The sequence below is a fragment of the Equus caballus genome, chromosome 15, assembly GCF_041296265.1.
Source record: "Equus caballus isolate H_3958 breed thoroughbred chromosome 15, TB-T2T, whole genome shotgun sequence".
Classification (NCBI taxonomy): Eukaryota; Metazoa; Chordata; class Mammalia; order Perissodactyla; family Equidae; genus Equus; species Equus caballus.
In genome coordinates this window covers 46,778,940-46,800,313 of record NC_091698.1, presented here as the reverse complement: position 1 = coordinate 46,800,313, position 21,374 = coordinate 46,778,940, and the positions used below count along the sequence as shown (strand labels likewise).

Here is a 21,374-nt window from a genome sequence, read left to right as displayed (position 1 = left end):
TTTCCAACCAGGCAGAAATTCCACTGCTCTGTGAGGAGGCAGAACAGATGTTGGGGGACGACTACCTCTGAGGGTTCCTTGTTAGTATTTTTCAGGGGCAGTTTTCGTCTGTCTGCCCTTTAAGTGTTGGTGCTCCCTGTCCAGGCCTACCTTCTTCTCTCTCTCTGTGTTCTCCATGGGAACTTACAGCACCCCCTGGATTCAAACCTGCTTTCCTGAGGTAAGGGACCCCCAGTCTATATCTTTATCACCAATGCACCTCCTGACTCTGCACCCACGTTTCTACCTCACAGCTGGGTAATTCCTTTTGGAGGTCCTACTAGCACCTCGAAATCAGTGTGCCCCCAGTCCTAACTTATTATTTTCTCCCCAGACCTCCGTTCCCCCACGAAGCCCTCTCTCCCGTGTTGTGGCACCACCCTCCTCCCCCAGGCCTCTCTCCACTGTCCCTGTGTGACCCATCCCTCAGACTCCCTCAAAGCCACCCCTTCCTCTCCAGCTCCCTGCCTCAGTCCAGCTCTCTTCACTTCTCTACCAGCCTTGCAGATGCCTGCTAGCTGTCCCCATGCCTCCTGTTTGTCCCTTCCTTGCTAGGTCTGCAGTGCAGCCAGACTCTCTCTAAAATGTGCATCCCTGCCCCTACAACTTCCGTGGCTCCACACACTGCCCATAGTGCACACTCCAGCTGGCTGCTGCTACTCCTTCCAGCCCACGCCCTCCTCTTCCTAGTCCTGCACTGCCGTCCCAAATGACTTTGTGAGCTCTGGGAAGTACACATGTTCGTCAGCCTAGGTTTCCCACCCAGCCTGTTCTCTCCATCTGCTCAGCCATGCGGCAGATACCTGCTCAACCCTCAGGACTTGGCGTAAGTGTCCACCCCTCTGAGAAGCCCCTTCTCACCCACTCTCGTGCCTTTTGAGGGGGTTGAGACATAACTCTAGCTCCTGGCCTTTATGACACAGCATCTGTCTGTCCCAGAGCCAGAACTGTAAGGAGCCATTTCTGCCCTTCTCTCTTACTGGCTCAGGAGCTCTCTAAGGGCAGGACCACGTACTTTCCATCTCCCTCTCCCCAGCATCAGGCACCAGGCCTGGAAAATAAGAAGCATCCAGGAAGTGTTTGTTGAATGAATGAATAAACACACCATCCTGGCTCAAAAAATATCAGTGGCTCTTTGTTGACTATATAATAAAGTCTAAGCCCTTTTCCAAGGTGTTCAAGGCCCTGCATGGGGGACCATCAGGTTTTTCAGGCTCAACTCCTACTCCATCACCCAGACGTGCCATTTCTTGTCATACCCACATAGTCTTAGGCTCCTGCATCTTTTCTCATTTGCTTCTCTCAGCCTGGAGTGCCTTTTGCCCTTCTTCACCTGTTGAACACTTACTCATCCTTCAAAACTCACTTTCATGCCACCTCCTTTATCTGCCCGCCTCAGTCACGTGTCCTTTGCTCTGTGCTCCTGCTGCTCACACTGCCGTGTAGCTCTTCACTGTGACTCGAGAGAGAGTGCAGCGTCCAGCTGTGGTATTAACATCCAGCACGCCTCCTTCCATCTGGAGTGCTCTCCTTTCTCTGCTGTCCCCACCACCCACGTGACAGAAGAGAGGGGACTGCCCTGGGCTTTGGCAACCCCGCCTTTATGGTCACAGTTGGGACACAGTTGGGACTTTCCCATGTCAACTATGGCTCCTTACCTTTTTGGCTCTAGTTCATTGGTTCTAGGCCAACCACCTTACTCGATCCAAGCCGCTCAGAGTCACTCCCTGATATGTTTTTAAAACAAAAACTGAGAAAGAGAATGTGGTAGCAGTAGTGTGATATAAAACTTGGAAGGTATTGGAGGCCATGTTTCTTTTGTGTGAAGACAACCATTGTGCGGTAAGAGAAGGAAGCTAACACATGGAGGCATGAATGTGAGCTAGAGATAGAGAGAGGGAGACCTGGAGGCGCTTCCTGAAGTTTCCTGAAGCCCAATTGCATCCTTGCTCTTGCCGTGACTTGGTTGGATTCTCTGAGTGAATAATATCCATCTTTTTTCCTAATCTGGCTCAAGTTGCAACCAAGAGTCCTAACTAATCCATATACCTGTTTGGTTCTGCAGCTATCTGAGTGCAAATCTGGCACCTCCCCCATCCTCCTCCGAGTCTGTACAGGGTGCAACCCCCATTGGGTGCCCCCCTTATGGCACAGTCCCCACCAGCCCCCAGGGCTGGTCCATCATTGCTAATTCAGGGACTAAATGCTCCCACACAGGGTGATTGGGCTACTGCCTGACCATGGCTTTCTTCCCATTTTAGTCTGTGTAAACCCACCAACAATTTGCAGATTAATAGTCTGTGAGCCAAGGTTGCTCGTGGTTTGTTTACTGCAGCCGCTGTTCCCCTGGGCTGAAGAGTCCTTTCCACAGGTGTTTCTTCAGCCTGGACCTGATTTATTCCTCTTCCCTTCCCTCCCTCACCCAGGCTAATTACTGCTTTTGTTTATAATTGAGTAAAGTAAACTGACCTCCATCTTCCCCAGCAGAAGGCCTCATGCCTACATGGCCCATTAATGCCGCCGCAGAGGGGCTGAACGTCAGCCAGGCTGTAGGATACCAAACATCTGGATCCTGAGGACGCTTCAAGGGCCGCTGCTGGAGGGCAAGTGTCAGGACTTGGGGAAAAGGACACTACAGCCCTGTCAATGACCCAAGACTTTGCCTAGCACTCACACCAAATTGCTCCTGAAACAAAGTGGTGAGTTCAGTCTGGGTGTATGTTCTGAGCTGTGGGCCAGGCCTGGGAGGGGAGTGGGATGTATCTCTGGGAAGAGACAGTGGAGCAGAGCCGTAGAAGAAGGGGATGGCCCAATGGTTGTGGCTGAACAGAGGGGACTTTGATGGGGGCAAGGGAGGCACTGGGATGGGCAGTCCCTGGAGCCCTTTCTGTCAGCACTGCCTGCACTGAAATCAAAGCAGCAGGGATTAAGTCGTACACTCTCCAAGGGCCCACTCCAGTCAGGGACCCATGAAAGCTGGGCTGTTTTTGGTGTACGAAGACCAGCCGCAGGCCTATCAGCAGGGCATCCTCAGCCAGAAGGAACAGACACACTCTTTCAGTCTGGCTCCCATGTGGCCCAGCACCTGGGGAGCTGTCTGGGTGGGTGGGAGCTACCAACCAGAGCTTGGCTGTCCCCCAGCCCCTTGCCCTAAGCCCTGATGTCACCGGCCTAGACATCTGGCTGTCAGGTGTGACTGAGCTCATGCTTGGAGAGAGCCTAGCTCCACACACATCCATGCCCACCCAGCCAGGATCACTCACAGATGCTGCTTCCCTCCTGGGGGCGGAACACTAACCACACTGAGTCTAGATGTCCTCATCCATTAAATGCAGATCCGAATAGCACCTAGCTGGAAGGGTTGTCGTGAGGATTAACAAGATCATCCGCTGAATGTACTCAGCATCCAGGACTGTAAGCATCCAACTGGTGATAGCTACTACTAGCATTACATAACAAGATGCTCCTCTTACCCTCTGTGATGCTACCATGCTGTGTGACCTTGGGAGAGCCACCCTCTCTGAGCCTCAGTTTCCTCATCTGTAGAATGAGAGCATTTCTGTCGTTTCCTTTTCTAAGCCAAAGTTTCATTACCTGTAAACTGAGAATAATATTATTTTCTTAATTATCTTATGCAGGGAGGGAAAGGAAGAGGCTCAAATGACGTATGGTCAACGTGATAAAACTTTGAAAAGTATAAAGAGCAGTTCTAATTCAAGGGATAATAATGGTAATGAGCAAGAATGATAAATGCTAATTAATGCTAGTGGTTTCCTGACACTCTTTCATTTTCTTCTTAAAGGCTTAGAGGGGAGATTTTCCAATATTACGCTCTGAGGAGGAAGCCTGGCAGAGTGGCCCTGGGCAGAACGTAAATTATGTGGGAGGCAGCTGAAATGGAGGCATTCGGCCTACTCTTGGAATGTCTCTAAACCATTAGTTGTGGAGTTTGCACAAGCTCCTCAAGTAGTTCTGATGCCCTCAACTCCCACCCCATTCCCCTTCTTGGGTATCCCTCACTTCAGCTCAAGGCTTTGAGGCTTGTTGTCAAGTCAGTGCCCCAGTGATCGCCTTCACAGTGATTCTCAGATACTCTCACCTGTGTGTGATTGAGATTCCTGTAAGGGAAGAGTCTGCACTGAGAAGGGGTGGACTTGGAGTTGGGTCAGAAGGGGAGAGCTCCACAGAAGGACTGCACGCAAATTCTCCCTTGGCCAACAGTCTTACATGTCTCCTTTTTGTATTGGCTGAGATAATTTCAGTTGCTGTGGTCTCAGGAGCAGGCACAGGGTCTAGACTGGGCAACCTTGGCCTCTTTAATCCCACATTTCCCTTCCTGCCCTCCATCGGTCTGCTCTTCTCTTGGAAGGTATCTTCGGTATCTTGCGCATGCCTCCACGAGTCAAACAGAGTGTGGTAAGCTCTACTTTCTATACCTTGTATTGTGAGGACGATATGTTTCATTTTTCAAACATAGCATATTATGATGTTAATTAAGGGGTGGGGTAGGTCTTGGGGTGAGATACCCTAGAAACAGTCCTGAGACAAGGATTTGAGTGCAATTAGGGAAGTGAACTCTAGAAAGCACTGGGGGAGTACAGAAATGAGAAAGGGAAGGGAAGAAGCCAAGGGAGTGCTATATCTTAATAACTATCAGCGAGGGCATCAGGGCTCAATCTCATTGGGGACTCAGGAGACAGACTTGTTCCAGGCAAGGGGAAGGAAGCTGGGTGTCTGTCCACCACCTCTCCATCTTTCTTTGGCTGAAGACTGCCTCCAGCACCTCTGGGCTGTCTGTGCACAGGTAGAGTGTGTGCAGCAGGCAGTCTTCAGTCTGCAGAGGCGACTGCTGAAGACTAGGGCAGGGCACCAAGAGAATGAGCTGCAATTTGATTTTACAAATGAGGTGCATCCGCTACTCTTGCCTTCAGCCTCACTGACATTCTAATGTGCGATTCAGAGTTGGGGATCACTGAGCTGGTGCTCTCTGACAGGATGTTCAGACAATGCCAGAGATGGTCATTATGAGAGGAATAAAAAGTTGACTGAGGGCCCAGCCCTGTGGCTGAGTGGTTAAATTCGCATGCTCTGCTGCAGCAGCCCAGGGTTTCACCGGTTCGGATCCCCGGCGCGGACATGGCACTGCTCGTCAGGCCATGTTGAGGCGGAGTCCCACATGCCACAACTAGAAGGACCTGCAACTAAGATGTACAACTGTGTACTGGGGGGATTTGGGGAGATAAAGCAGGAAAAAAAAAAAAAAAAGATTGGCAACAGTGGTTAGCTCAGGTGCCAATCATAAAAAAAAAAAATTGATTGAGCCTCCTGTTGGGAGACAATGCTCCATGGGTCTTTCATGTTTCCACACACCTTGCCAGCATAGGCATGGGCTCTCTTTGTTCCCAACTGCCTTTTCAAGGTTATTTGTATGGTTAACAGTCTAGGAAGGCAAAGAAGGTGTCTCCCTCTGGAGCAGAGAGCAACTTTGTTTGCTGTCGAGTACAATAAAGAGAATATCTTCCTCTGGGTCAAAGTTTAGGCATGCTTACTGCCTATTATAAAAGATTCAGGCTCCCTAAGCTCAGAGATCCTCTCCTGTACTGCAATCCATGGCTTGTGCCGGCATCACTTGACCCTATTTGCCTCACTGTGTAGGAATTAGGGTTCCTGGAACTGGTGCAAATGCCAATGCTCTGGATATGGCTATTACTGTGAGTAATAAACTATCCTTTGTCTCTGACCCAGGAGTCTCATGTCTTCTGCCAGCATCCATGAAACAGTGGCAGGCAAGCTTGCTAGCTTGCAACTAGGGTAGAAATCTCAGCTCCTTGTATAGTTCTTGACACCTTTCCCAACTGTCCCTCAAATCAAGTGCCTGGTCATCATGTAAGTGATGAAAAGTGACATGAGGCCTCCTGCTCAGGAGCTCAAAATCTAGTTGGGCAAATAAGACAAGTGAATAGGAAGTAAGACGTCTCCACAACATGGTCTGATCACTAACAGCATGGTGCTCGAGTAGGGGCTCTGAGAGTGGGGGGATTGGAGGGAGGCAGAAGAGCTGGACAAAGCAGGGAGGCTGGGAGTGAATGCAGGCTGTCCAGGGCAGTGGTGGAATAGGTGAGGGGCAGCCCAAGCACAGAGTCAGGAGTGCCCTGCCAAGGAATGCAGACCCGGTTCTGGGGGTCATGGGAGCCCCGGAAGCCCCTGCATCCTGTTGTCTGTTTCCCCCAAGCTCCATCCTTGTCTTCTCTGACCCCTTTATCCCCCTTAACTCACTGTGCCCTAAGATGCCTTGGAAAAATCCCCACAGAATACGTGGCAGTTTAGTGGGGCACACAGTTGTTTGTGTGGCCTGAGAGTTGGGGGGGGCGGTGCTGGGTCCAGAGTTCATAAGAGCCCCCACCTGCTCTCTCAGGCAGCAGCCAGAGACCACCAGGAATGTCCAACAGGGAGAAGATTTATGGCTGAGCCAAGAGAATCATCCCTGTGAAGATACCTACACAGTCGTTGCAACAGGAGAATTTATAAGCCTCCTCCTTCGGTTGCTACTGAGTGGAAAAATACACTGAGCCCAGAGCCGTGAGCTCCTTGCCAAGGCCCGTGACTCATCTCCAAGTCATAAATAATGGGTCCCTCATGACAAAGCAGAGAAGGGAGTCGGGCCCAGGGCCACGTATTTATTAGAAAAGAGAGTGGAATCATTAGTTGGGGGGCTTGGTTTCCGGAAAACTCAAACCACACCATGTTAGAGAAGGTCAGGAGGCACGTCCACAGGAATTCAGACCTGACATTTTTTTCATATTCTCAACCTTTCCTCTGGGGTAGAGACCCCTGATGCATCCACCAGAGGCATCCCCCGGCCACCCAGTTCCACGCACCAAGACAAGACCTTGCTGTGTCCCAGGCCTTGCTGGGCACTCCCTTGGAGTCCTGACAATTCTGACGGCCACGAAGGGAGTCATAGCAGTGTGCCTTGGTGGTCACCGCACTGTGAGCATCAGGAAACATTCACTGCCTGGAAGCGTGACCTCTGGCAAGTTAAGGCCCCTCCTGGGGCCTCCGTTTCTTGAGCCTTCCAGGGCCGCTGTCAGATGAGGTGGGAGAGTAGACGAGGTTCTCTCCAGGCTCCCAGAGCTGGCTCACGCTTGTGAGAGGATGGTCTAAAGATGAAAGGAAAGAGAAGGAAAGAGTCACACCTCTCTAGATCACTCTTTCTGGGTCTTTCTCCCTGTCTCCGTGCCTCTCTCTGTCTCTGGGTCTATAGGACTAGGAATCTAAGGATAATAGATGTGGACAGGGAGGTACAATAAATCATTTACACACTGTTCATGAAACCTTTTATGTGCGAAGAAAACACAGCCATGTGTGATTCAGGGAAAGCTGAGCTTGTCATCTTCCCCTAAATCCATTCTGTGTGTTCATCACCACCTCCCTAGTTGCTCCGACCAGAAAACTGTGTCTCCAGGATGATACTCCGCTTTCCCCTCTCCCTGCAGCAGTCACCAAGGCCTGTGCAAGCTCTCTCTAACATCTCTTTGCTCCTCCCTGCATCTGCTCAGGGCGCCGCCGTCCCTCACCTGGTGGCACAGGCCTGAGCAAGTTGCATTTCCAACTCTTCCGTGGCGTTCCACTACCTTCTGGCTGAAGTCCATTCCCTTCAGTGTGGCTCCCAGGCCCCCTGGGATGCAGGCCTGGTGGTGGCCCGCCATTGAGGCTGCTTGACTCCTCTCTTGTTCACCTGCCTGACACTTGTTCACTCACCAAGGCCCAGGGCTCATCCCTCCTTCTGCATGCTGCTTCCTCAGAGCCACTTCAGCTGTGCAGACACCAGCCTCAGCCTCCTGAAGCCTTGGTGGCCCTTAACTGCTACTACCCATCCAGGTCCCCAGCCTGGCTGTGCACTCCTCTGGGCGGGGACTGCCTTACTCACCTAATCCTCCCTAGCTGCACAGCCTTTGGCACACAACTGTGGCCAGGGAGAACTCAAGGAGTGAATGATGAATGGTTGAAGAGATGAATGGAGTGATGAATCAATCCTTCCTTTATGACAGCCCTTGGCACACACAGGAATGCATGCCGAGTCTGCTTCCCCACTCTGAACTGTGCCCTACTTTCATTGCCTTCTTCTGACCTCCAAAGCCGATGGCCTATAACTAACAACCGGCCTTGAGCACAGATGACTAACGGAAGCTCCACGCGTGGGTTGGCTGTTTGATCTGTTAGGGAGCCTTCACTCGTCCACCCTGACCAATGCTGGGCATTTCAGACACAGCCTGAGGTTCCGTGTATATTTATTAGTGTGGGTTTCCAGAGCCCTGGTTTTGAGTTATTGAGGCTGGCAAATGCATTCCTCATTGTGTTTCTGTGTACACTGCAATTACAGAGTGTGAGCATTGAAACAAAATGGAATCCCAACTGTCAGACCTGGGAAGCCTCATAGGAATTCTCTGGACCTACCAACACCTTCACCACACGGATGAGGCCTGTGGAGACAAGGGTTTTATTCACACTTCCCAGGGCTGCTGGGAGAGGCAGCCCTGGAACCTCAGGACTCATTGGTGACCACTCTGCCCTGGGCAGTTGACTCAACAATTGCATCTTGCCACTGCCCTCTGCCGCATGTCCTGAGAGCTCTGGGCTGGTCCAGCTCCCTCTCATCCAGTGGGTGCCTCCACAGCCTCCTGGGCCCTCACCACATTCCTTGGCTGCTTTGCTGGTTTCCAGTTTTGTTCGTCCTTTCTCCTCTGCCTCCCATCAAGTACCTGGTGTCAGGGTCTACTGGGGGGACAATGAGACCTCAGCCTTAAGGATGATGGACTTGGGTCTCAGAACCCCAGAGCTTACAATCAGCTTCTTGGGACTGATTCAAGGCAGAAATTCATCAAGTGCCTTCCTGATCCTGTCTCAGTTTCTGGCAGGCTCAGAATGGGATGAGAAAAGCCTGGTGTGGAGTTACTGTAGGTGTATCCATCTTAGTGGGGCCACTGGGCACTCGCTCACCAGGGAGAATGCACCCAGCCCCAGGCCACAAACAAGAGAAACAAGTGTGAATAAACACATGTGATCCCTGGGCTTGAGGCTTGAGTCCTCACCACTTAAGTGTTCTCAGAGTCAGCAAAGCTACTTGGAGAGGGCTCTCTGGAGGGGAGTAAACTCAGAAGTTTCAGGGCAGAGACTGAGAGCCTGGGAGGAGGGGAGGGACAGAGGCCAGGAGGTTGCCCTCTCTTTCTGGGACCCTGATTAGTGCTGGGGCTGGAGTAGTGCCACGCTAGGTTCAGGGAGCCCTCCGGTGGGTGGGAGGGGAAAGGGAGTCAGATTCAGGATAGAGGGGCCATTCAGGCTGAGTCCCTGGGCTGGAGCCCTCAGCCTTGCCTGACTTAGGTTTGCAGGGACATTAGCTCCCTACAAACAGACTTCCCCACCATGGCCCTTGTGATCCAGCTCTTATCCCAAGTTGCTGCCCCTGCCACATTAAACCCATTCTCCGGAGAGAGACACGAAGTCTCCCAGGGAGCAGATGGAATTGCATCCCGTCTTTCCTCCCTATCCCAATCAGGACCAATTGCATTTGTGGAGGAGTGAGAGTCTGAGAGATGCTGTTCTAATGGTGGGATTGGAGGCAGCAGGGATGAGCTGGAGCATTTCTGGAGGAATAAGGCAGCGTGTTTTTTCTGTCCACACCCAGGAAACCTCTCAGGGAGCTCTCTGGCTGGAGAGAAGTCAACACTGTTGGCTTCCTCAGCAGCGTTTTCTGCCTTGGCCATCCTTGGCCCACTGTGACCCGGTGTTCTAGGCATGTCCAGCTCCGGAATCATCTGTGTACTCCAGGTTCTTGCCCAGGATGTTCTCTCCGCTCAGAGCACCCTTACTGCCCCCTTCCTAACCCCATCTCAGCCTTCACTCCCTGGATGACTTCTCCTCAGTCTTCCAGAGCCCACTCACGTAATCGGCACATGACAAGTGTTTGTTGAACAAAACACTAAGCCCTGAGCTGGAGGCTGGAGGAACCAAGACAGCTGAACCCAGGCTCAGTTCTCTTTACAGATAATCTTCTGCATCGAATTTCCTTGGGATCTTGGGCAAATCTCTCCCCATCTCTGGCCTCAACTTCTTTATCTGTCAATGAGGCAGCTGAGCTGAGAGCCTTCCAGCTCTGACACACACCCTGGGTGGCAGCGAGGCCAAGGTCTCGGCCCCATGCTCTCCCCGCTGGCCAGCCTCACCCTCCCCAGCCGGGAGGAACATCCTGAACAGCGTTAAGAATAATAAACATGGGCTGATAAACATCAATAGGCCCGCCCGGTGCCAAAAGGGAAAGAGGGAAGACTGTGCTTTGCTGGCTGGAGCCTCCCTGGTCCAAGGAGCTGCTGCCAGTTCCTTAATCATCTGGAGACAGCCGGCCGGCTCCCCCGGCCCCGCCCCAGGCCCAGGGCAGGCAGAGGTCAGGCCAAGCCCCGGGGGAGCCGGCCACTAAGTCCTCAGCCACAGACTAGCCACAGATGACCCCCACCCCATGCCAGGGCTTCTCTATGGATGGGGGTTATGTCACTGCCTTTTTTGAAGCCTTTAGTGGCTCCTCACTGCCCACAAGACAGAGCCCACATGCCCCAGCCTGGCACAGTAGGCCCCGCAGACTCCAGCCTCAGCCTGACTCTCCAGCCTCACAGCTCACCTGTTCGTAGACTGCAGCCACCGAGAGTGTCTTGCCATTTCCCAGAAATGCCAAGCTCTTATTCCTCTGAGGTTTTACACAGACTACTCCCTTTTGGAGAAGGCAAAATCCTACTTTGACACCCAGTTCGGGCAGCAGGGCCCTGCAGAGTTAGCATTTCTAGCTCATGCTGCTCAGTATCCCAATTATTTGGTTCCTTGCCTGGCTCTCTTGTAGACGGTGAGCTCTTAAGAGAGGAGATCCAGTAGGGGAGGAGTAGGGTAGCCTGTGATGCAGAACTTGAGCTCTGGAACCAGGTGGTCTGGATTTAAAACCTGTTCTTTCACTTTGCTATGCGGCCTCGGGCAAATTACTTAACCTCTCTGTGCCTCAGTTTCCAGTAAAATAAGGATGATATGAAGGGCTGTTGTCAGGTTTACATGTGAGTGCTCAGAAGAGTGCCTGGGCCCCAGTGAAGCCCTCCAAGGGGTAGTCCTTGTTATTTACGTTTGTACACAGAAGGCTCTAGCTGCATGTGTCGAATGACTTCATGACTATCTGACGCATAGCTAGAGAAATGACCATAGGCCTGGCTCCTCCATTGAGTCCTGGTCTGCTGTGGTTGTGCAATGAATATCTGAGTACCTGGCTGTGGTGGCCAACAGCGTGGCCACAGGACAGTCACCCCCTAAGAGCAGGAGCTGCATTTTCTCCATCACGACAGGAGAATCGTTTCATGTGGAGCCTATGGGTGTTGGTGAACTTGGGCACTTCTGGTTGCCTAGGCCTCCCCAGGGTGCCGAGAAACTCAGTGGTCAGTGGCTGTGGGTGCTGAGTCATGTAACACTTGGAATCAGGGGTGGCTGGGGGAGGAAGAGTGGCCAAGGCAGGAAATGGGCTGCTATGGCTGGGGCGGGCTGCCCCTATGACCTACGGGCCTCAGGGTCTCTTCCCAGAGCGGGTGACCTGGCTCATTCGTTAAACCGCAAGTGCAAGGGCACCACCATTCCCAGGGAGCCTCGGCCCGCCGACTTCCAGCCTTCCCGCCTCCCTGGGGAAGCTGTGTCTCCCTGCTTCAGTCCAATTTTCCATGTGGGATTTCCGGAGACACCAAATGGGTCATGTGACAGGAGACATGGTTCGAGAACTTCGTACATTTCTAAAATTCCTAGCCCTATTTTCAGATGCCTGCTCCCCTGTGCATACCCCTCCCCAAACATCCCCTTTTATTATGAGCAATATTCTCCTCTCCGGTGGAGAATAAGAATTATTAGTAGATTCATGAATCAGAGTTCCAGTGGGTTGAGAATCATCCCTTAATTTGAGTCTTTCTGCTAGCTTATGCTTCAGGCTGGCCTGAGGGGCTCTGGTGGGAAATGTACAGTGTTTGGAATGTATGTACACTGAAGGAAACTCAGACAGTGCTATTAGTTGGGGGTCATCTATTGACTGATTACTCACATTAAGGGGCTGCCCTGATCTGTCCATCAGGGGACTTGGGAATGCCCCTGCCTCAGGCTCTCTCAGGGAAAGTCATGCCACAGCTCTGTGCACCGGTAGACCACAGCTATGTGTGGGCACGGGGCAGCTCTGGGCTCCCTATTCCTAACAGCATAGAGATGGGGAATGTGGGCAGACAGCAATGGAAAATCTGCACCTGGAAATGGTGGGTCATGGGGGGCAGGCAAGGGATAGGGAAAGCCTCTGGGGAGACTGGGGTTCCAGGAGGAGGCAGGGCCAGTGTTGTGAAATAGAGAAGGAAGTGGGAACCCCGGTGTGTGCCCAGCACCGCATGTGTGAGCATAGACCACACCCTTGAACGAATCAGAAAAAGGCACCAGAGCACAGCCCTGAGCCCGAGTGCAGGGCTCAGTGGGTGACGGCTGGGCTGGACTGCTCACCAAGTCTGCACCTCCTGCCCAGGCCCTTATGCAACGAATGCACGACCTGCACAACCTCATCGCCTACTGTAGCCTGGGGCCTTATTAATGGGGTACTGAATGTGGCCAGGGTGCCCTCCTTCCCTCTGCTGAGGTGCCCTGGGGACAGCTGATTAAGCAGGCTGGCACAATGTCTGCAATGATTTACGGGCTACCCAGAAGCTTCTGCCTGGAGAGCTGGGCTGCTGCATTATTCATGGCAGTGAGCCATAAATCTGCCCCTAGAGCTGGCTCAGGCTCTGTCCTGGAGGGTGAGGACGAAGGGAAGGGTGGTGAGGAGGGAGGGGTGAGGTGCTCAGAGCTCCAGGCGCTTCTGAACAGGAATCTGACCATTGCTGGTTAGGTGTGATGGGCAATGCCCCCTGAAGTTATCTTGGCCAATCCCTTGCATTTCAGCGGTGATGTTCTATGTCTTCCTTTGGTTTCTCTTGTCCAGTAGCTCTCTTCTTGTCTGACCTGGATGCCTTTTACTGTACCTGAAGCCCAGTGTTCCTGCCTGAGGCGATTCTTAAGAGGACTGTAAAATATCAGATCACATTTCTTTAGAACAAATGGTTTGCCTAAAGTCCTGCTGTTAGGCAGTGGGGGCCTCCATCAGCAAAGTCCGGACTGAGCCTCTGCTTGTCTTAGTCCAGCTGTGGTTACTTTACCTCACTCACTGATGTCTCTGTGTGAGAAAATGCAGGCAAGATAGAGCCTCAGGCATGAGAGGAACCATTAGTGCTGTCCTTCTCAAACTTGACCTTGCATCACCAGCCGGAGGAATTGCCAAATCACAGATTGCCCAACCCTGCCCCCAGTGTTTCTGACTCAGGAGGTCCCAGGTGAGGCTTGAGAATCTGCATTTCTAACAAGTTCCCAGGTGATGCCGATGCTCTAACCCAGGAATCACACTTTGAGAACCACTGCTTTAGCGTGATTTAACCCAACTTCACTGTGCTAACAGCACCTAGTGAGGAAAGTACCAACAGTGGAATATGCAATTGTTAAATTCATTCATTCATACATTCATTCAATGCACATTTATTGATACCTACTAAAAACACAGATATGAAGAGCCAGACACTGGCCTCTGTGCCAGCTCACGGTTCAGCTGGGAAGAGAAGGACACGTGCTGAGAGTTGAATCAAGCAATTCAACAAGTTCAGCCCCTGTTGGGGGCCTGTAAACGCCCTCACTGTCCACTGCTGTGATCTAAATGAGTGGAGAAAACATAGTGGCTTGGTACTTTCTCTTCCAAGGCTGACTGGAGAAACACCCAGAGATTTGCTGGACTGGGAGTTGGTCAAATCTGAAGGTGCTACTGTCCTGAAAAGGAGATGTCCCTGCAGATTGAGAGATTAGGAAGGTGTCATGGAGGAGGTGAGACTTGAAGTGTGGATTTGGGAAGGAGGCGGAACTGGTAAACATGGCTGTCCACGCTAGATTAACAATCTTTTCGAAACTTAAAACAAATGTGACTGCCCACTTGCTTTCTGAGCTTTGGGCTGGAAAACCTTTCCTCTGACCTTATTGGTTCCAGATATTTAGTTTTTTATAGTTTTTCATTTGCATTTTCCTCTGGGACTTGCAGACAACAAACATGCTTGTCTCAAAGACAAGTGCAAACAGAGAGTAAAGAGTAAAGGTTTTCTGGGCAGTGTTTGAGCCTGGCAGGGAGGGAGTGGATTAATAAGCAAGGGGATTTGTGACAGAGCGGAAATGGCTTGAAAGGAGTTGTAACAGGGGGCACCTGGCTGGGTAAGGAAAGTGAGTACGGAGTAAGGAGCAGGTTATCCAGACGCTGTAGTAGGAAGTCCTGTGAGACCACTTAAGACTGTACCTATCACCTCCCTCTCATCCTACTCCCCAGAAGGAAACTTTTAAAACTTTTTTAGTGTTTCTTTTATGTTTATATCCATATTTCTAACTAAAATTAACTCATTGCTTTCTCTTTGTCCATTAACTTCAGACATTATTGACTTTCTATTATGATAGATAAAAACTCACTTATACACTCTCTTCTGCACCCCCTTTTCTCCTAATATCATTATATCTCAATTCTTAGTTCAAATAGTTTTAAGAATTTTTATTATTTTTTTTAATTATTATTATGGCTATAAATTTTGCTCATTGTTGACAGAAATGGTATGGTCTGATTATATCTCCATTCTTGTAAAACTTTTAGTTTTTCCTGGAGTTAATAATTGCCTCGGTTTTTCATTTGTTTCATTTCCTTTGAACATCTGACTAAATGATTTCACACCCTTCTGCAGCTCTGTAAAATGCCTCTCAATACAATTTTCTGATTGGTCAAACCTACCAGATCATTCACCACTTTCATTTTCTCCTGTCTAGAATTGTGTCTCTTGTGCTCTGAGATCTCCTGCTCTCTCTGGACTCGCCTCTCTCGATGGCCACGGCACAGCCTCATCCAGCCCCTTTCTCTTTGCCCTTCTCTTATCTTTATTCCTTGTTGCTTTGAGTCCATGTCGTGTCTTCCTCTTTCTTGCTCTTCTCCCTTGTTTTGGTGGTGCACATCCTCTAATAGCTTCCTGAGAAACAGTACAGCAGAGGTAAATGTTAGGAGATTCCAAATTTATGACAATGCCTTACTCCACTCACAAACTAGATTGAATACAGGTGGAGAATTGTGGGCTGAAAATAGTTTTCCCTCAGAATTTCCAGCTTTCAGTTTTGTTGTTGAAAAGCCCGGATCCATTCTCATTCTCAGTCCTTTGTTTGGGCTGTCTTTCCTCTCAAAAAGCTTCTGGAGTCTTTTCTTTACCCCTTGTATTCTAAAATTTCATGATGATGGGTCTTGGTATGGGTTTTTAAAAAAATTAAATTTCAATCTGGAGACCCATTATCTTCAATTCTGGGAAAATTTCTTGTGGTCTTTCTTTTCCTTCTTTTTTCTTTTCTTTTCTTTTCTTCCTTCCTTCTCTCTCTCTCTCTTTCTTCCTTTTCTTTCCCTCTTTCTTTCTGTAATAGCTTTTGTGCTGTGTTCTCTTTTCACCCCGGAACTCCTAGAATTTGGAAATTGCGTCTCCTCCATTTGTTCTTTAATTTTTGAATCATCCATTGTATTGTCCATGTCCCTGTCATTTTGTTCTACTTTGTCTTTCTCAGCGTTATCCTCCAACTCTTCCTATTGATTTTTTTTGGCTTATATATTTAATTTTCGAGAGCTCTTTATTGCTGTCTGATTATCCTTTTTTGCTAGATCCTCTTCTTATTTTATGGAAGTAGTATTTTTAATCTCCTTGAAAATATTAATTATATATTTTTTGAGTCTTTCCATTGTTTTTCTCACCATCTCTGTTTCTTCTGAGTTCTCTTTTGTTTGTTTCTGTCTTTCACATGAGAAATTTCCCTCAGCTGTCTGCCAATTCTTGATTATCCATTCATATTTAGAGGTGAGGACAAAAAAGCAAATCAAAAGCTAGGAAAGGAGGAGGGGCTTGTAGACAGGTAGTCAGGTAGCTCAGAGGTCTGTAGTTGTGAACCTCCAGCAAATCTGTGGATCTTTTCTTTAACTAATTCAGTTTGTCCACTGGAAAAAAATCCTTCATTCTCTTCTCTCCATTCTCCTTACAGTATAAGTGAGGGAGCCCCACTTATTTTATACAATGCCTGCTGCTATTCTGGAACTGGGTGAGTGTGGTGCATTAAAGATGCTCACTGAGGTTTTGTCATTGTCCTCTCAAAAAGTGCAGTTGTTTTTCTTCCCCTTAAACCTGGGTTGGCTTTGTAACAGCTTTAGCCAGTAGAATATAGCAGAAGTGATGCTGTGACAGTTCTGAGACTAAGCCTTAAGAAGGCTCAAAAGCTGCTTTTGCGCTTTTCAGAGCCCTGAGACACCATGTAAGAAGTCTAGCTACCTTGCTGGAGAGGCCATGCAGAGAGGCGAAGTATAGCAAAGGCAGCCCTGAGACTACATGGAGAGAGAGGCCCCACCATCCTAGCACCCCAGCTTAGCCCAGTCTTCCAATGTAACCAGTCAAGGCCCCAGCCATGTGAGTTGGCCACCTTGGGTGCTCCAGCCCAGTTAAACCCCCAGATGACTATAGCACCCACGGTATGGAAGAACTATCTAGCTGGGTGCAGTCAACTGACAGAATTGTAAGCAACAGAAACCTGCCTTCCTGCTAACATTTCTACATCCATTTGGAGAGCGAAATTGCTGCCAAACAACAGGGCACTGTAGGGTGACCTCAGTGGTGGTGCTTTGCTTTAAAGAGGTATACCACCCCTACATGTAGCCCCATGCCTGTGGGTAGGACAGAGACTTAACAGACCTGGCAGCCAGGCATGCTGGGAATCATAGTTTCAAAGTTCTGGGAAGCCACATAGTGGAGGTGGGACCAGACTCCACCAGAGCACAGCAGCGCCATGGTAAAAGAAAGCCTGGGAACCACACCCTGAGAGTTGACTTGAGATCTCTATAGGATCTAGAGCCCTCAAAAGCCATTTGCTCTAGATACAAGAAAGGAATTCAACTGATTCCAAATGAACAGTGGGAGGACCAAGGGATATCTATATGTTATTTGTTGCTAAGACAGAATCTTGATATATCTATTTTATTTTGAAAATAAGTTAAAAGGGAAAACATTCAACTTGATCTAGTAAAAAAGATGAACTGCAGAACCTGACAAAGGAAACTTCATCTTGGTGACTCAGACGTGCAGAGAGTAACTAGAATTCAATTTTAGAAAACTGTTTGAAACCCTGACTAAGTTGCCAAAAAAAATGTGGCCACTATGAACAGCTAAAGAAAATCCTAAGCAAGGAGAAGACTAAGACGAAACAAGATGAGATGCAAAGATGACAAAGTGAGGTGGAAAGGGAACTAGGTAAGATGTGGGAGCACATCAAGTTACCTATTGCTATGAAATGAACCACCCTAAAACTTAGTGGCTTAAATCACACCATTTTATTTACTCACAGTCCTGTGGGGAAGAATTAGGGCAGGGTCAGTCAGGCAATTCTTCCGCTGCACATGATGTGGGGTCTGCTCCATGAGGTAGTAGCACTCAGTTGGGAAGTGGGCTGGAGGTGGAATGTTCAAGATGACTTTATCTCATGCATGTGACACCTGGTGGCTAGAGAATTGTGGGAGCTTCTCTTTCTCATGTGGCTGGAGTCTCTTTCTATGACAGCTGGATCCCCAAAGTTAGAAAGTGGAAGCTCTTAACCCTCTTAAGACTGAGGATTGGAAGTCCCATAATATCACTTCTGCTGCATTCTATTGGTTAAACCATGTCACCCGACCAGCCCAGATTGAAGGGGAGAGAAATAATCTCTACCTCTTGATGGAGGGGGTGCATGCACATACAGATATAAGTTCAGGAGGAATTGTTGACAGCTCTCTTTGTAGTCAACCCATCCTGAAACTGCAGGCTCAAAGGAAGGATGGGAAAGAAACTTAAAAAAAAATTAATATCCATACCAAGGGAGGTGAGAAGCAGAAGTGACACTGTCAAAAATTGGAACCATGATGTGGAACATGAACTTCAGTAGTTCTCCTAGAAATTATGAATGCATATAGAAATAAAATAATGAGTGAGAAGATGGAAGACAGAGAAATGGGGCCCTGGTGGAACTCCATTTCTATGCTTGTGGAATTCCTCATGTTACGTGTCTTGGTGGCAGAACTGCCTCACACAGAATCTGAAAGGCCAGAATCCCATTTTCTCAGGCTGATTGCTAGGGTACCAGCATGTGACCTATGCCAGCCAGTCAGGCACACGCATCTGGGATTTTGAAAAGGAAGCTTGTAGCACAAAGATGAAGGGACCAAGAAGAATTCATTTTGAGGGTGGCAGCACTGGGTCCAGGACAGCAGAAGCCGCAGTACAAGCTGCAGAGTGCAGGGTCCAGTGCTAGAGTGCTAATGCAGTGAGCAGCCCCCAGGGTTCAGTGGCAGCATCCCCAGAGTCCTCATTGGATGTGTTCTGTGATGTAGCTTGGCTGGCATTCTGGCCGCTGCTGAGCCTTATTAACTGTGCTGCCCATTTTCTGAGCCAGGTCTCCGTCTTCTTGATATTTTTGTAAGATTCCCAGTATCTATTTAATAAATTCTTTCACTACTAAGACAGCCAGAGTTAGTTTGGGTTGCTTGGAATTAAGATCCATGACTTGTACAAGGATATGAGCAAAGAATAATAGGTGTTGCTGTGGGAGGAAAACCAAGACAACTGGAAGAGGCAAGGATCAGTCAAAACAAATTTTTTCTTTATGCTTCTTAGAAGCCAGAAGGGAATCCAAGTATGTGTCCAGAGTGTTTTACTATATTTTAGGCAAGATAATAAAAAGAGCTCTCATCTAGATGTATCATGGAAATAATTATATTTAGTAAGAAAAATTATAGAAGAATCAAGAAGTGAAAAAAAATAGATTATCCGCAATTTAGCATGACTTCAGACTTCCCATCTGCAATGGTAACTGCCAAAAGAAAGCGTAACAATGTTTCCATCTTTTAGCTTTGTGGGTAAGAGCCTGCGATCCACATTCTTTCTTTAAAAAGAATTACTTGAAGATGTGTAGCCCAGAACTGAGCGAGTGGTTCTCACACTTCATTCTTCTTTTTCAAGATTGTTTTAGCTATGCTACGGCCTCTGCCTTCCACACAAACTAGAATAAGCTTGTCTATGTCTCCAAAACTTCTTACTGGGTTTTTGATAGGAATTGCATTAAATCTATAAATCAATTTGAATAGAACTGACATCTTTATTACGTTGAGTCATCTAATCCATGAACACACTATGTCTTTACATTGATTTAGATTTTCTTTGATTTATTTCATCAGCATTTTGTAATTTTGAACATACAGACCCTGTCCATGTTTTGGTAAATGTATACCAAAGTATTTCATTTTCCTTGGAGTGATTGTAAATGGCTTTGTGTTTTTAATTTCAGTTTCCATGTGTTCGTTGTTAGTATACAGACACGCAATTGATTTTTGTGTGTTGACTTTATATCCTGTAACCTTGGTGAACTCACATATTATAGTTTTTTTATAGATTCCATGTGATTTTCTATATAGACAATCATGTCATCTGCAAATAAAGACAGTTTTAGTTTTAAATGGTATGTCTTTTCTTCCTTTTTCTTGCCTTATTGCAGGGGCTAGGACTTCCAGTACTGCACTGCGCAAAAGCCGTGAGGGCAGACATTCTTGATCCTAGGAAACAAGCATTTAGTCTTTCACCATTAAGTATGATGTTAGCTTTAGGGTTTTTATAGATGCTCTTTATCAAGTTGAAATATTTCTTCTCTATTCCTGGTGTGCTGAGAGTTTTTATCATGAACTGGTGTTGGATTTTGTCAAATGCTTTACCGTGAATTTAACTGTAAAACATAAAACTTTAAAACTTTTAGGAAAAATAGAAGAAGATCTTGGGATCTGGGGCTAGGCAAAGAGTTCTTAAATTTGAGACCAAATCATGTTCCATACCCTGCAAAAGTGTTAATTGGACCTCATCAAAATTAAAAGGTTTTTCCTCTGTGAGGGCCCATGTGAGGGGAATAAGACAACTACGCACTGGGAGAAAATATTTGCAAGTCACATATTCAAAAATGACTAATATCTAGCATATGTAAAGAACTCAACAGTAAAAAAAATCCATTTGGAAAATTGGGAAAAGACATGAACTGATATTTCACATAAGGAGAATATACAGATGGCAGATAAGCACATGAAAAGATGTTCAACATTATTAGCATCTTTATTCATAATGGTCTGAAATTGGAAACAACCCAGATATCCTTCAAAGGGTGAACGGTTAAACCAGCTGTGGTACTTTCATACCATAGAACACTTCTCAGCAATAAAAAGGAACCAAGTATCGATACACACAACTTGGATGAATTGTCAGAGAATTATGGTGACAAAAGCCAATCTGAAAATGTTACATACTGTATAACTCCATTTCTATAACTTTCTTGAAATGACAAAATTATAGGAATGGAGAGCAGATTAGTGGTTGCCAGGAGTCAGGGACATGGTGTGGGAGTTAGAAGGTGGGACGCAGGTTTGGCTATAACAAACAATACAAAGGATCCTTGTGATGGTGAAACAGTGCTGTATCTTTACTATGGTAGCAGATACAAGAATTTACACATACGGTGAAATTCCACATAATTAAAACACACACACACGCACACACCTACACAAGTACAAGTAGAACTGGGAAATCTGAATAAGATGGCTAAATTGAATCAATGTTAATATTCTGGTTGTGACGATAGTTTTGCAAGACATAACTTTGTGGGAAACTGGGTAAAGGATACATGAGGTCTCTTTGTGACTTACAACTGCGTACGAATCTACAATTATCTCCAAAAAAAGTGTAATTAAAAAAATGAAACATTAGAGACTTTTACGTTAAAGTCAGTAGCAGGACAAAGACACTCACCATAACCATTATTAGTTGACATTGTTCTAGATTTAGCTAATGCAGTTATTTAAGAAACAGAAAGAAGAAACTAAGCAATAGGAAATGAAATTATAATTTGCATATAATAAAATTTTCTACCTTGAACATCCTAGGGAAGCTGCAGAAGAGAGTTTACAAGGAAATAGTTACAAAATGAACTCAGTTAACAAAGTCAAGTGCTTTCTTGTAAAATTGCAATGGCTAGTTAAGAAAAAACCCTCAGATTTTCTCTGGTATGAACTCTTGAAAACTGTGCAGGACCCATAGGAATAAAACTGTAAGATGCTGCTGAAAGACATAAAAGAGGACTCGAATAAGTGGAGG

At 47.6% G+C, this 21,374-nt stretch overlaps 1 long non-coding RNA gene across 1 annotated transcript in view; it reads left to right on the top strand.

Annotated features, from left to right (window-relative positions):
- The window catches only part of LOC138917668 (uncharacterized), a 56,875-nt gene extending 37,176 nt beyond the window's left edge, over positions 1 to 19,699 (top strand). The window contains exons 5-7 of the long non-coding RNA XR_011425983.1: positions 2,527 to 2,738; positions 4,409 to 4,455; positions 8,423 to 19,699. This is a non-coding gene — a long non-coding RNA (uncharacterized lncRNA). The remainder of the gene's footprint in view (positions 1 to 2,526; positions 2,739 to 4,408; positions 4,456 to 8,422) is intronic.
- Positions 19,700 to 21,374: the final 1,675 nt, after the last annotated feature.